Genomic DNA, 15,640 nt, shown 5'->3' with positions numbered 1-15,640 from the left:
GAAAAGTCCCTCTCCACTCTTCTTGAAGGCTCCCTTCAGGTCCTGGAAGGTGCTCTAAAGTCTCTCTGTAGTCTTCTCTTGACCAGGATGAACAATCCCAAATTTTTCAGCCTATCTCCATAGGAGAGGTGCTCCATCCCTCTGAGTAGCTTCTTGGCCCTTCTCTAGACTCACTCCAGGAGGTCCACGTTCTTCTTCTGGGGGGTGGCCAGAGCTGGACACAGCACTCCAGGTGGGATGTCATGAGAGGGTGAAAATCACATCTCTCACCCTGCTGGCCACACTGCTTTGGATGCAGCCTAGGATATGACCGGCTTTCTGGGCTGCCAGCACATCTTGCTGGCTCATGTCAAGTTTCTGGTTAACCAACATGCTCAAGTATTTCTCCTCAGGGCTGCTGTCAATCCAGCCTCCATCCAAGCCTGTATTTGTGCTTGGAATTGCCCCAACCCATGTGTGGGACAATCATGAAAAATAATTTAGAATATCTTAGTGAATGACCATAACCCAGAAAATAATCAACTGATCTTTATAAAAGAGGAAATTAATAAGTGGGTCCAGGCAATAGTATATTTCCAGTGATATTTCTGAAAGAAAAATATCATCATTTTATTAAATTGAGAAAGAAAGGAAGTGAAACTTATCCTGCTAAATGTAAAAATACGAATCTGGCAGGCATCAGTTAAACCAGCATCCAGAAATTCCCCTCCTTCCCCTAATTTCACCCATGACTCAAAAACAAACCCCTATCATACCATCCAACTTGAAAAATGTATGTTTATCTTGAATAATTTTAAATTACAATACTACAGATTTAAAAAAATCTTGAAGACACAGCAGTCATTTAAAGTAAACTAACTTTCCTCTAGCCTGAGCTACTAACAGCTGTGGTAAGTTTACCCAAGGTTATTTAAAGTATTATTTAAGGTAATATTCTGTTGAAATGTTTTGATTTATGTCTAAATATACATTTTATTTCAAAAAGTGGATGAGGTTCTGCTTTGAATATCAGTTTTGCATTTCCCTGTAGTTCTCCTTATTCATACTACATTTTTCTTTCAAGTTGTAAGCAGATTAGTGAATAAACTGGTTTTCTATCTGTGCTCTAATCTACACAGGACTCAAAAAGGGGAAACAAAACTTGGTTCCATTTTCTGATCACTGCTCTTATCTCAGCAACCTTATGAAGTGGCTTATAACTACCTTTATCCTGATATTTTGCCTGTTGTGGAGAAAGGCATTTCTCCTAGAAAAATGCACTACTCTCTGGTGATTGCTTACCAGTAGATGGCTACTATACTGACCCATATGTAGAACCTAAAACATATCAAGTAACTGTGGTGTCTTACAGATTCACAGGAACAGCTGAGTGTGAAGCAGGAATGAAGAGGGAGAAAATAAAGGTATAAGTGGAGGAACACAAGAGAGAGAGGTTAGATGTTAAATGGTAACATTTGGGTAATATTTAAAATAGATTGATGATTGTGGAAGGCCTAACTTTTGGAGGAAGAAAAGCAAAACAAACATATTGTTGTGGCCAAACAAACATGTATGACTAGGTGACCATTGTAACAGTTTCTGTAAAATGTTGTAATTAACTTCCACATCGGTGTGACCATCAGGAAATTCCTGTGCATATTGCATACGCCATGGTTTTTACAGTGTCTGTACCTTGGAATGCCAATGAACCAATTCTTATCTTTGATTTTAATCCTTAAGAGAAACTAAGCCAGACCTTGTAAGGAAATGGCACTGACTTCTGGAATGGAAAAAGTGTCTTCCATCTCAAGGCAGGGATATCCTTTCTCTAGAAAAATATATGTTTCCATAGAATTTTTTTAGAATATTAAAAGCTAAAGTTTCAGATGCTTATGAATACAATCCAGTATGAAGTGAATAATCTAGTGTTGCACCCTAGTGTTACACCTCAGGTGACACCATTCTGAAAAAACCCCAATATTTTGAATGATTTGGAATATAATATATAAATTTGCTTTTTTCATATAGACATTGTTATATAGATAGACATTAGTGGTGGAGTCACAGTTACTGCAGAAAGATGGGTAAGAACCTGTGTTACACATTAAAAAAAAACACCTTGAAAGCAGCCATTTAGTTGAAAATAATCCCTGGAAGCATCCCTCTATGTGCCATTTACCACTAGAGTCAATGCACAATTTTAGACACCATGGAGTTTGATAATCAGAAAGACAAGAAATTGCTGTGTTTTTTGCAAACAGAGATTCACTGGTAAAGAATCATAGAATCATTCATGTTTGTAAAGAACTTTAGGGTCATTAAGGTCAACCATTAATCCAGCATTGCCAAATCCACCACTAAATCATATCCCTAAATGCCCCATCAACACCTCCTTTAAATACCTGCAGGGATGGTGACTCCACCACTTCCCTGGGAAGACTGTTTCAGTGATTGCAAACCTATGAGGAAAATTTTCCTAATATCCAATTTAAGCCTCTCCTGGCACAGCATGACAAGATCTGCTCTCACAATCTCACTTGTTACTTGGGAGGTGAGACTGACCCCTACCTCACTTTAATCTCCTTTAGGGTTCTTGTAGAGAGATGAGTTCATCCTCAGCCTCCTTTTCTCCAGGCCCTGCTCCTCAGCTGCTCCTTATCAGACTTGTGCTCCAGACCCTTCACCAGCTCCACTGCCCTTTCCAGACACACCCCAGCACCTCAGGGTCTTCTTTGTAGTGAGTGGCTCAGAGCTGGACCCAGCACATGAAGTGTGGCCTCGCCACTGCTGAGTACAAGGGGGTGATCGCTGTCCAAGTCCTGTTGGCCACACTTTCTGCTAAAGGCCAGGGTGTCTTTGGCCTCCTTGGCCACCTGGGCACACGCTGTGCCATGTTCAGCCACTCTCAACCAGAGCCCTCAGGTCCTTTTTCACTGGGCATCTCTCCAGGCACTGTCCCCAGCCTGCAGCCCTGCCTGGGGTTGATGCAATCCAAAGGCACTATCTACCACTTGGTCTTCTAGAAGCTCACACAACTGGCCTCGACCCATCAATTCAGCTATTCCAGATCTCTCTATAGGGTCTTTCTAAACTCCAGCAGTTTAACACTCTCACCCAGCCTGATGTGATCTGCAGACTCTGGGAAGCTGCATTCAGTCCCCTCACCCAGGCTGTTTATAAAGACATCAAACAGAACTGTCAAACTGTCCCAGTACTAAGCCCCAGGGAACACCACTGATGACCAGTTGCCAGCTGGATATGGCTCCATTCACCACCCCTCTCTGGGCCCAGCCATTCAGCCAGTTTTTACTCATTGAACAGTGCACTGTCCAAGCCATGAGCAGCCAGTTTCTCCCAGAGTTGCTGTGAGAAATGGTGCCAAGGCTTTTCTGAAGCCCAGCTAGGCAACATCCACAGCCTTTCCCTTACTAAATTAGTGGGTCCCTCTGTCATAAAAGAATATCAGGTTGGTCAAGCAATGCCTGCCTTTCATAAACCCACCTTATATGTAGATGGGTGTCACATTTGCTAACTTCCAGACCTCTCCTTCCCAGGTAACTAGGACTGCTGGTATATGACAGAAAATGGCTCAGTGAACTCTTCCACAAACACTTCCACCAGTGCCCCCAGAACCTCTGGATCAATCCTAAGGTGCATTAGTGTAGACGCACCTCACCTGGGCTCCTGATTCTGACACCTTTTTCATGGGGAGAAGCTCTAATTCCTACATGACCATTCTCAGGCACTTCCATGGTTACTAACACATTAATAAACCTTGTGTCTTTGCCCCTGCATGTATCTCCATCCCCTATGTCCCCTGAAGTGCCTAAACTAGACTAAATGACTTTGCTAGCCCACTATCCTTTGAACATGCTGTCCCCAGACTTTTCTCTAGTGATTCTGGTTTTATTCCTTTCCCCCTTCAAATCTACTTTAAAGCTCTCTCGGTGAGCCCTGGCAATTCCTGTGCAAATATTCTTCTCCTTTGAGACAGGTATGCCCTGTATCTTGCCAGCAGGTTTGGTTTTGTGTAAACAAATGATCAAAAGCCTCCAAAATCTGCTGGTGATACCAGGCTTGGAGCCAGGTATTGATCTGCTGACTCTTCGTATTTCTCCCTTTATCATTCCCTGCAACTGGAAGGAGAGAGAAGGACATTGCTTGTGCTCCTGATCCCTTAACAAGTCATCCCAAGGCTCTAAGGTCTCTCAAATGCCCTCAGACTTGCAAGGTCATTGCTGCCTACCTGGAAAATCAATAAAGGGTAATAATCTGAGGCCCATATCAGGGTGGGAAGCTTTCTCTTCATGTCTTTAAGCTGATGTCACTCTGGAGCAGATCTCTAAATCCTCACAGCTTTGTCTAAGTCCCCCAAGTCTTGAAAAAGAGACCTACATGAAAAACATGGAACAAGAGTCTGTTCTGCACCAGTGACCTGGACAAGGCCAGAGGGAACTCAAATATGAAAGCTGGGGGCCATTTCTTTACTGGACATAACAGCTGTTTCTCAGAGAAATAAATGGATACTGATACTGATGCAGTATCTTAGAGGAATTATATTGCACTGCTTTAAAAAGGGGCAATATAACAGAACTTGTTACTGTGTGATCACACAGGTTAATCACTTGTGGTTTTCTGTAGAGTACTGGTGAAACATGCTTACTGAAAACAAAAAAACTATGTACACAATAATTTGAAACCAAATATTACTAAGATCTAAGAACCTGGTAGGGTTATTTGTCCCCATCACATCTCATAACTGTAGCTTCTTTTTTTACTATTATTTAGGTATTTTTGTGATAGCTCTCAATTGTTGTAAAAATATAGGAAGAGCAAATTTGGAATACAAAAATTATGCATGTAGAATTTGGAGGATCATTCACATCTGAACTGTGGCTTGTAATGAGTTGCTTTTAAAGATATGTGAAGTTCCACTTTTTGACACAACGTTTTTCATTTCTCAGACACCCATCCTTTTACAAAGGAGATTTCAGTACAAGTTTTTACTATTAAGTAAAAAGTTTTGCTAGTTCCTGAAATGTTCTTTATGTAAATTAGAAAAAAATCCCCAAACTTATGAAGAAAGACTTTTAAAACTTAGATCCTTAAAAGTCTTCATAATTTCTCTTTGGTTTTCTGGCTGTTTTTTTTTTTCTTCCATATATCTCAGTCCTCAGCCAGATGATCCAGACAACTGGATTCGCTTGTGTAGCAAAACAATTTCTCTGAAACAGTAGTTTTTAATAGAAAGTAGAATAACAGCCTCTTGTTTGCTCTTTGCAATAGATAAATTTATTGTCTTGATCTGTTTCTGTTGTAAAGGATGGAAGAGAAATCTGCTCATTAAATTTACTTTTCTTTTTCTATTCACATTTTCCTTCAGAGTGTTTTCAGAAAAGCCAGAAACATTGTCAGCTATTTGACAAAACAGATAAGCACCAAGGAATATTGCTGATCTGCTATAACAAATGCTGCTATGTTCTGTACATTGACTTAACTACTCTAGCCTGAAGTATTCCCGTGACATTAAGCTTCCAAGTGTCTAAACTGGACAGCTTTTTTAAGTGGCTTGGATACCATCAAGAAATATTCATGGTCCCCCCCAAAGCTAGGAATAGGGGCTTAATTTAGATACCCTTTCTTTCTGTTGACCAGTTTAGGGAGTGCAAATACCTAAAGACAAACATTGTGAATAATCCACAAAGACCCAGTTGCAAACGTAACATTTGACCAAAACAAGTAAATTTTTAGGTGTGTTAGCTGAAAAGTAAAATAATCCCCTTCTAGTCATTGATGGAACCTTTGCAAAGCTTGAAAAAATTTGTTCTGAATCAGGTATTGTCCTAATCCTCATCTGCAGTTATTAACATCTTGATATCTTTTCACTGAAGATGTAGGTGTCTTAAATCATACTCAGGTATGATTTAATAATTAAGATGAAGATATAATGATTCAGAGAGGCAGGAAGGCCATGTATAAATAGTCTCTATAAGTAACATGCTAACATCCATTATTCACCTGTTGCATCCACAGAATCAATCACTTCACCATGTGTGAAAATCAAAGCAGAAAACACTCAGACACACACACTGCTCTTCCAAATCCTAATGTGCTTAATCCAGCTACACAGCAAAAGAGAACACATTAGGGACAACTGTTGAGTGGGAGCAGTGAAATGTGGTGAATGGCATCCCTGCCTTCTGTGCTGCACTGACCAGGTGCAGCAGCCCTAAGCAGGGCAAGCACAGCAGGACACATTCTTCTTCCCTCCTCTTTCTGTGCCTCTATTTCTGCAAATGCCGTCATGCTCCACCCTTCTTGTTAATTCCATTGCATTTTCCATATGCTTTCATTATTTCAGTATTGAATTAATATTCCTTGTTCTACAGTGGGAGGACACAGTATGCCCCACAGTGGGTTCAGCCCTGTTCCCAGGGTTGTAATCCTTTGATGACCATTAATTGACCATTTGTGGTTTGTTTTCATTCCCTCAGGCTCTCTAATACCACACTGGGCTTGTCTTTTAATGCTTGTGTTATCATTTTGTGCTTTAACTCCCAAAGGCACCTGCTAGGCTCCTGTGATTGCTCAATCAGGAAGCAACACACAATAAGTATAATTCTATTGGAAAATAAATTTTTGATTATTTTCAATCTCTGACCAAAAAAAAGGAAATATATAATAGAGTTAAAATTAGTTGTTGATGAAGAGAATGTACCAAAACCAGCCTCCAAGCATCAATGGATGCTTTTGCCTGACAATTTCCTTAATTCCTCACGTTATTCATACATAGCCAGACTGTCATCAATCCTAAGAAGTGTTATTGCACCATGAACAGGGAATTACCTTTGATTATAACATAAAACAATTCTGATTTTCTACGTTTAAAATTGGCAGTGGACATCAATAATCCTTGGATAGCTAGGATCAATAGCTACAGGCAGAGGTATAGCAGGCTTTATTGTTTATTTTAAAATGTGTCCCTGTTGCTGTAGTCATTATAATAACAACTCGTACTAGATTGACTGTATATTTAATATTTTCATTGCATTCAGAGATCTGAAGTTTTTGATATCCATAAGATACTATGCAGACTTTAAAAATCTCCATGTCCTCACATTTTTTATATTCTTACTTCAAGTGTTGTTAAACTAACAAGGTCTTTTTAGGTGAAAGGAAGTCAATTTTACAGGATATGGCAACGCAACTTTAGACACAGCTCTGCCTTCTTTTCCTCTGATACAGAATGAACTGAATTAGCCATACCCAGATTTTTAAATGATACCTTTTTCATTAGTGTGTTTTCACTCTCCATCTTTAAAATGGTCTGTTATATGAGACATTACTGACTCTGTACTTTCTACTTCTTTGACAGATAAAGCATTCATAAATACGGGGTGTTTTAGCTTAATTTTTTTTTTGTTTTCACAAAAGCTAGTGGCATATATTGGCAGGACATGACTTGTGAAATTAGTTAAGCAAAATATTAATTGTTGATATAAAAACAATATGCTGTTTTATACCTTTCAGTTTTCATTTGTCCAGCAATTGTGATTGGTTGTTATATTCTGAAAGTTTCTCTCTTGATGGTACTATTGCATGGGGGTTTTTTCATAATTTCTTAGTCTTCAGAAGAACACTGCCATTTGGTTTTTCTTTTTCTTTTTTTTTGTGTGTGTGTGTTTTGAAAGCTATTTGAGATACTATGCAAGATATTTAGTTCCAGTTGACTGACTATTACATGGTCAGGAGATTTTTTTACTCTAACAAAGAAAGAAGGTTCTCACCAACAAAAACAAACTCACTAGATATAAAGAACTAAGATTGTTGTCTACCTGTTTCCATGGACCAGTTTCTGAACAGTGGCTTATAACTTATCAGCTGCTAGGTATAAAATACATCGGTCTTCAGAGACCTTGATGGGGAAATGTTTTACCACAAGGAAAAAAGTTAACATGTGATAAAAATCTTAGGAAAACCTCTAAGAACAATTTAGTCTTCTGGTTAATAAATACACTGTGCCAAAGCTAAAATATCTTAGTTTTGTTTTCTCCAGCTGTAGTTTTTTTAACAAGAACTAAAATCTTTAGGGTCATACAGTTTGTTGTATTGGTAAATAAATACAGTGACAAAGTGAAAATATCTAAGGTTTTCTTTTCAACTTTTTTTTTAGGAGACAGGATCTTGCTTTTTACAATAATATGGCCCTCTGATTAATGAAATAGTGCAATATATTTAGTTAGTAGCTATTATTGCTCGTAGTGTTTAGCCTCACGGAAAGATTAAATTCGTAGAAATTCATATCAGACTAAAATATTAATACTCTAATACCATGGAAGACAGTGAACTAAAACAAGCAAGCTACCTAGAATATGTTTAGGTTTCATCTTTTATCTATTAAAAATTCCAGAAAACCTAACTGATACCAGCAGTAGCTTTCCTAGCAGAGGTACTCAGCTGTTTTGTTTGTCTAATTCATCTTTCTACAAAGTTTTTTTAAGGAACAGACTGGGAAGTTAAAAAGGACCACGGGATGCTCAGCTTGTTTATAAGATGTGAAACTCCCACATCAGTTTGATTTTCTGCTTCTTCAGGCTTTCAAGATGATGGGGGTAGGGGAGGAAATAAAAAGAAAAACGCAGAAAATATTTTCCTGGATATATGAACCAGAAGGTGAAAAATCAAAAAAGAGTGCCTTATACAAATACATTTGAGGTGAGATAAAAGAGCAGGGTACAGCAAGAAAAAGATTTTATTATTTCATAACTTCTGTGATCAAATGCATGTGAAGGCAGTAGCTCTACATCTGCAGCACAAATGAATGCCATACCCACAGTTCCAGCAGCCTTTATTCTATTGAATTACTTCTCAAAGCTTCCACCTCTCTCTTAATACACAGCCTTTCTGATTTTTTTTCAAAGAGAAAATAAACAGAATTTTTTGTGACCTTTCTTCATTCTTTGGCTTGCTTTTTCTTCCCCTTTTCCCGTTTTCATCATGTTCAGAGAAGTTTCTCCTTCTCTTTGCTATTCTCACCTCTTCACTTCCTTAAATTCCTGCATCATTTGTCTCTCCTCTATGAGCTGGTACCCATTTTATACTGAAATTTCCATTATCTTGGCAGAGGTTGTAAGACATGAGGTTTCCATTAGATAACAAAAACTTCTAACTCATTGCTAATTCTTCTTGATTTCTCTAGTGTTTTCCCTCTGATGTTTTACAAAGAGTAATGCTGTTTTAAGAGTGACTTTTCCTTACAGTGCACCTGCACGAGACTGCTTACAAAAATCTTTAACTTCTCATGAAGCAGAAAGTTATTTTTCCAGTAAGAGCAGCAGTCCTGATTCAATAAATCAAAGATTTATCTTCCATTTGGAATCTGCTCCTATCTGTAGATCCCTCAGGTGGGAAACTATTTACTTACAGGCAGTTAATAGGAAGAACAAGTGCAGGAGCATAGACTGACTTCAGGCTGTGTAGCTGGAGCAATGTGTGCAAATTAGGATATAGGATATATTTATTATTGTCCTCTGCTGATATTTTAAGACTAATGCATCTCTTCTTCTACAAAAATACTTTTTAGAAATCTGATAAGCTTTTTCTGCTTCAGTGTGTCATTCACATATAAACTGTATTTTTCATGTGGGCACTCAGATCTGGAAGTCTGCACACAAAACCTCTCTGAGCCACAAGACACCTCTAAAAGCATATAAAAGACACTTCTGTAGTCTGAACATTTAATTTGTTCTGAAGAGTTACTACTGCAACAGCTTATGAAGAAAACATCCATGCATACATCCATTTAATGTGTAAAGGGAACACTGTCATAGAGGAGCATTATGACAGTTTTTGAGTGAGGACTAAAGAGCACTGAAGTGACCATGATGTGTGGGTTATCTGATTTAACCAAGGGAAATATGGCTCTGGTAATGGGTTCACACACTCTTAACCTGCCTGAAGTGCTCACACTGCCAGACTGATGTTGTTAGATTTATTCTGAGCTAAACCAGAAAACACCACAGCCCTTTTTCACTGTTTGAAGATCTAGCTGTGCTGAACAGAATGCCAAATGAATAGTATTTTCTACTCCATGTCTCAACACTGTAGATATCTGAAGATGTAGGGCTGAAGACAGATTTTAATCAAAACTCTCAGCTTAATTTGTCAATGTGACATTTTCCACAGAGTTTTGCAAAGAAATTTAAGGACTTCTAATTTGTTAAACTTCTGATAAAGAAGACATAAATATATTAAAAAAATTCTTGTCATAAGCAGTTTCATTCAACAAATTGCTTTTCATTTATGTGTTTTAAGAACAGGAAATTTTCTGATGAGTTTCACAGGTATAAGAATGATTGTTCAACTTACAGAGCTTACTAGGCAACTAAAAGTACCAGCAATAATTCAGGCCACAGAATTAGTTTTTTTATTCCAGAAATTGAGAAAAAACATTTATATTTTGCTACCTTTTCTATGAATCTGTATTGACAGTAAGAAGACTATATAAGAAATAAATCAATAGATGAAATTATCACTGGAATAAAACCAGAATGATTATAATACCATGGGAGGAAATGAAACCTAGCTTAAAAATATATCTCTTAAAAAAATCTGGGAAAAAAAACCCAGACATTTTGACTTCATTAGGGTAGAATCTTGCTTTTTTTCTCTCCCTTCCTTCTTGACATGAAAAACATGTGCTGGACTCTGCTACCATCCTATTTACTTATACATTTTAGTTGTCTCCCTTATGTAGACATTTTTTTGCAGCTTGATAGAACGGTTATATTTGATCTTGTGTTATCCAGAGCTTCTCCACTTGCTTTAATCTTTGCCATTTTCTAAATTTCTATGGAATTTTTATAGAAGGTAGCAAAACAAGACAAGGTGAACTTGTAGTACTGATTCTGTGACCTGGACCTGAGTGTTCATTTCCCCTTTCTTGCAAGTGTTGGCTGCAAATCTTCCCTTAGTGAGTGGGAAAAACTGACTAAGGAAAAAGCCAGAAGATGAGTGGCTGGGAAGGGCTCACTGGGGCAGCTGCAGGCAAGTGTTTGTAGGTGTGACCCTTTCTTGATTTTACATTTAATACAAGACAGCTAACATAAGGGCAATAGTTTATGACTAACTCAAGAATCTGATCCAAATCAAACACAAAATGGTTTTTGAGAGCAAAACTGTTGCATTAAAATTTTTACAAAGTACATGTTTTTAAAAGTATTTTTTTAAGCACATCTTGCATCTAGGAAATCTATGTAGTGGCAGCAAGGCTGATACAGATTTTAAGAAGCTTTCAGTTTTTCCATTTTTTATCTCTAGCTATATGAACCAATCTTTTTCTAAGAAATCAATTGTGAAATGTTAAGAACCTCTCATGCAGTGGTACAGGATGCAAACTAGGGCAGAATGAGTAGAAAACATTTTGTTCTAGGGTTCATGAATCTGTCTTATCCCCTCTGGGTATAGATTATGTTTCAGGACATTTGAATAGCAGCATAAAAAATCAGTTCCTTTTGTAGCTAAATGAACTATGAATTAAATTTGTTATCAGATGACCAGTAGCTGTTTAAGCATTTTCCAGCTGAGTAAGCTAATAAACCTATTTACTCTTTCTGCACGAGCAAGCACAGGCCCATTAGCTGCAGATGCCTTCAGCAATATTCTCTGACATATAGAAGGTCATTCTCCTCTCATTGTCTTCATATCTTTATGGTTTAATGGTTAGCAAAAAGAACAGCTGCAACAGTTCTAATTAGTAATTTAAAATTGCAGTTGTAGGATTTTTATCCTCTTTAACCTCATTCTGACAGATTAGTGCTTTATATGCATTTACTTTGAAGACTCTTGATTTAAACTGAAATCACCTGTAGTAATTTAAATTGTCAGAGGTTTTATTAAAATTTGGTAGGAATAATTCTGTGCACATCAAAAGACCTTGCTCTTGTTCTTTACTTTGTTATTCAGCACTTGAGTGTTCACTTGCAAGATCCTTTGCAAGTGATGGAACAGGCAGAAGCTAACGGATGATTTAATTTCCCATGTCTTCTGAAAGGTACTGTGTACTTTCTCATTTTGTGACAAGGTGGCAGGACAGATTCAGTTTTCTGATACATTTCTCAGAACCTGTTGCAATCCTGTAAGTTTCTGCAGTAGGGAAACAAAAATGAAAATACATTACTGTTTTATTGCCTGTATGGCCATGTATTCTTCATCAGTGTCAGGTACAGTTGCAACATCAGCTGTCTGTGCTCTCTTGCAAATATTTTTTGGAAGGACAGAGCCAGTTCACAGTGCAAGTTTACAACACACAAACATCAGAAGGAGACAAAAACTTTCATTTTTGCTTTGTAAGTGACAAAGTTTGTGATGTTTTTTGGTGAATCCATGGAGTGGTGCTTCTGGACCTTTGAGTTTTTCTGTTGGATTAGAGCAACAGTTGTTTTAAAATTGTTTCCTACAGCAGTAAATAAGATACCTGATGGAGAAGAATACACTCCCCTCCACTCCAGCTAGAAAAAGCTCCATTCCATGCTCTCTTCCCTCCTAGGGAGCTTATATCATGCCTAGTGATATCCAGTTGCTCCTATCATTTCCTACATTTTCTATTTTTTTTTAATCTTTACTACTATGCAACAAAAGCTTTGCAAGTTTATAAGAGGGATTTAAACATCTGCTTGCATTTCTTTGGTTTTCTGTTTTAATTTCACACCGCAATTTTCTTAGAATGATTACCAAATTTCTACAGTTTCACCTCAAATGGGTGGAACCCTTATATAATTACTGGTACCAAGAAGAGGCTAAAACTTAATAAAACAGTATTTTTACTTTTAAAGGAGTCTAAAAATATTCATTCCAATAAAAATATTTATATTTTTACTGCAATTATTGATAAGGGATACTAGAAATAAAATCAAGTTAAATTACAATAAATATCTGGTTTAACTCAGTCATTTTTCTGTGCTCTTCAGATATACTCAACTGTTCAAATTCATTTTATAGCCAGGGGGAAAGAAGTATAAAGTTACTTAAGTGCTAAATTAAAATTAATATCAGCAGGAAACACTGAAACTGGCTGTGAGGAACTGCATGTCATCAGATGAACGTTCCTGCCTTAGGCTGGTTTATTCTGGAAGAAATACAGCTAGTTCAGTTATCTCTTATTGATCATTCAGTACTGGGCCTTCTGTACACTTGAAATCTTTATCTGGCTTAGCCTCCATTTCTGTGTGTTCTTTGAGCTCTGCTGACATTGACATTTTTGGTTGGAAAGGCTTTCCTTTCTTTTGGTTGCCCCACAGCTTTCACCATACTTGCTTCGGTTGCAGTAGAAGGAAATCCACATTTTGATTCTGCTTCTCCTTACATCCCCTTCTTGAGGATTCAAGTGTTTGGTCCTCAGGTTGGTCTTTCTCAATTCTGCAGTTATTGCAAGTGTGACCACATTGAAGCTCTTGTTATGTGAGAAGTTTGTAACTGTGTGACATGGAAAAGTGTTTTTCAATGGATTTGAAATTCTTACATCAAAACTTCTGAAGTATCATTTCCCTTTCACAAGTTTTTGAGAGTTTGAAGTGTTCTTATATATGAAAAATTTATGTATATGTGCTAAGGACCCGGTTACCATAAGAGATGTAATGACTTCCAAAGTCTCTGACAATTTGTGTTGTCTGCAAACCTGGCCTCTAAATGCAGCACTTGAAAATTTATATTGCTAGTGTTGTTACCACATATTTTCGTTAACTACCTACATAGGAATCCTATTTTGTGGGGATTCTTTCTTCCCATCTTTGTCCCAGCCCAGGAAGTTCTCTGTTGACTCCTGCAAGTTGCCTGTAATCCCTTCTTTAGCAGTAGGAAACAGCCAGGCTGACCTGTGCCATGGGCTCTGTTTGCTGCCCTCCTCCTGTCCCTCCGCCTCTGGCTCCATGCTGGAGTCCTCTCTCTCATGGAACACATTCCTGCCCTCCCCTGGGGAGGAGCAGCCCTGACCTTCCTCCTCACCTTTCACCCAGAGGAAGGTGCAGCCACTAGGAGAAGGCAAACAAGGGTTTTTTGGATTGTCCAATCACAGACTATTGGAAGAATGAAGCCCCCCAAAAATATATTGTCTGCCGCTGCTGAGCAAATTATTTTTTTCAGAAAGGACAAGTTTTTTTTTTTCAGAGGACAGTTTGGAAACCAGATGTTGGAATTTCAACTCATACTAGGTTGCTTTTTTCTGTAATCCAAACACTAATGTTTCTAAGACAATCCTAGGTTGTCTTATTAGAGTATATTACATTACTGCCAACTTCTGATTCAAATTTAGCATTTCAAAATTTCTAAATGCCATATATAGGCAAAGGAGAGCAACTTGTGTCACTGAAGACAGGAGTTTTCCTGCCTGTTGACACATTGGTGCTTCCTTTCAGAGCAGTGATTCATTAGGTGTAGAGAGCCATTCAGTATTTGGTTTTCTCTGGGGACCAATTTGAACAGTACGTGAATCCTTATTCTTGTCATAGTAGTGCCATTCACTCCAGTGTCATTCTCCTGCAGTTCTTAATCTGTGGTCTTAAAGCTGAAGTGAAACTGATTACCACAGTGATCTCTACTCAAGTGATTTGGTTTTTAACTTTGAAAATTTCAATGTCATGATTTGCACTCCCACAAATTGCTGTACACCCAGTGTTTCATCCATTATAGGTAAGAATGGTAACTCTAATGTATTTGCTTACTGCTCCTGCCAGCCCTAGGTGAGGTTCCAAAACAAAGCTAAAGCCTCATAACCTCACAGTTACTGTGTCCTACTAATGTTGTTCTGTTTTAGCTACAAAAAGATGAATTACTGTACTTTTTACACACTTGAGCACAGGTTTTGTATGAGCTGTTCACACAGTTTCTATAGTTGCTAGAGGCAGCTTCAAAGTCATTTCCAGCCAGAATTATCATCAAAATTTTCATACACTTTTATAGCAGCTGGTAAAATATGGCTGACTGGAAATGTGAACTTTATGAGCAGTGTTTGAATTCGTAGCTCAGTGGTATGAACTGAGACAGGAAGGGAAGTAGGATTGCTGAACATTTACAGAAAACAGTCCTCAGAAGTATTTCCTTCTCCTTAATTTTGTACTACTCATATGAATTTTAAGAAAATAAAAATAATTAAGTGTTAAGCTTGTGTTTTCTGTGGGTTTATATACCTGAGTTCACTGCTGGGGGATATTCTCACCCTTGGCTGCACCAGAATTTTGGAGAAAGGGGAAAAATATATTCCCCTGATTTCTTAAAATCCTGCCCTGTCCCATCACAGTTCTGCTACCCTCCTTAACACTTTTGTTTTGTTTTTTTTTAAATCTTTCAGATTAGAGGTTCCAAAGAGTAATACCCAAGCTGAACTGCCATGCAGACAAAAACACCCGTATTGTGTCTAAGTTCTTATTACAGCATTTGTGCTCCGGATTTTTGCAGTTCCTTTGTTTCTGGCACACCAAACAAAGGACTAAATGACTGCTCTTGTTGACCCTTGTGAAGGCTGTTTCCTATAGCATCTCCAAGCTGCACTCAGACTGGAGATTTCTGATAAGGCAGTTACATTACTTGAGAAGAGTGAAACTTTCAGAATAAAAACAACAACAGTGATGTGTTTAGAAACATAATTATTATGTTAGTAGGCACTTAT

This window comes from Serinus canaria, chromosome 3 (genome assembly GCF_022539315.1).
Source record: "Serinus canaria isolate serCan28SL12 chromosome 3, serCan2020, whole genome shotgun sequence".
In the NCBI taxonomy this organism is placed as follows: Eukaryota; Metazoa; Chordata; class Aves; order Passeriformes; family Fringillidae; genus Serinus; species Serinus canaria.
The sequence above is the reverse complement of the archived record's forward strand: the minus strand, read 5'-3'. Positions refer to the sequence as shown.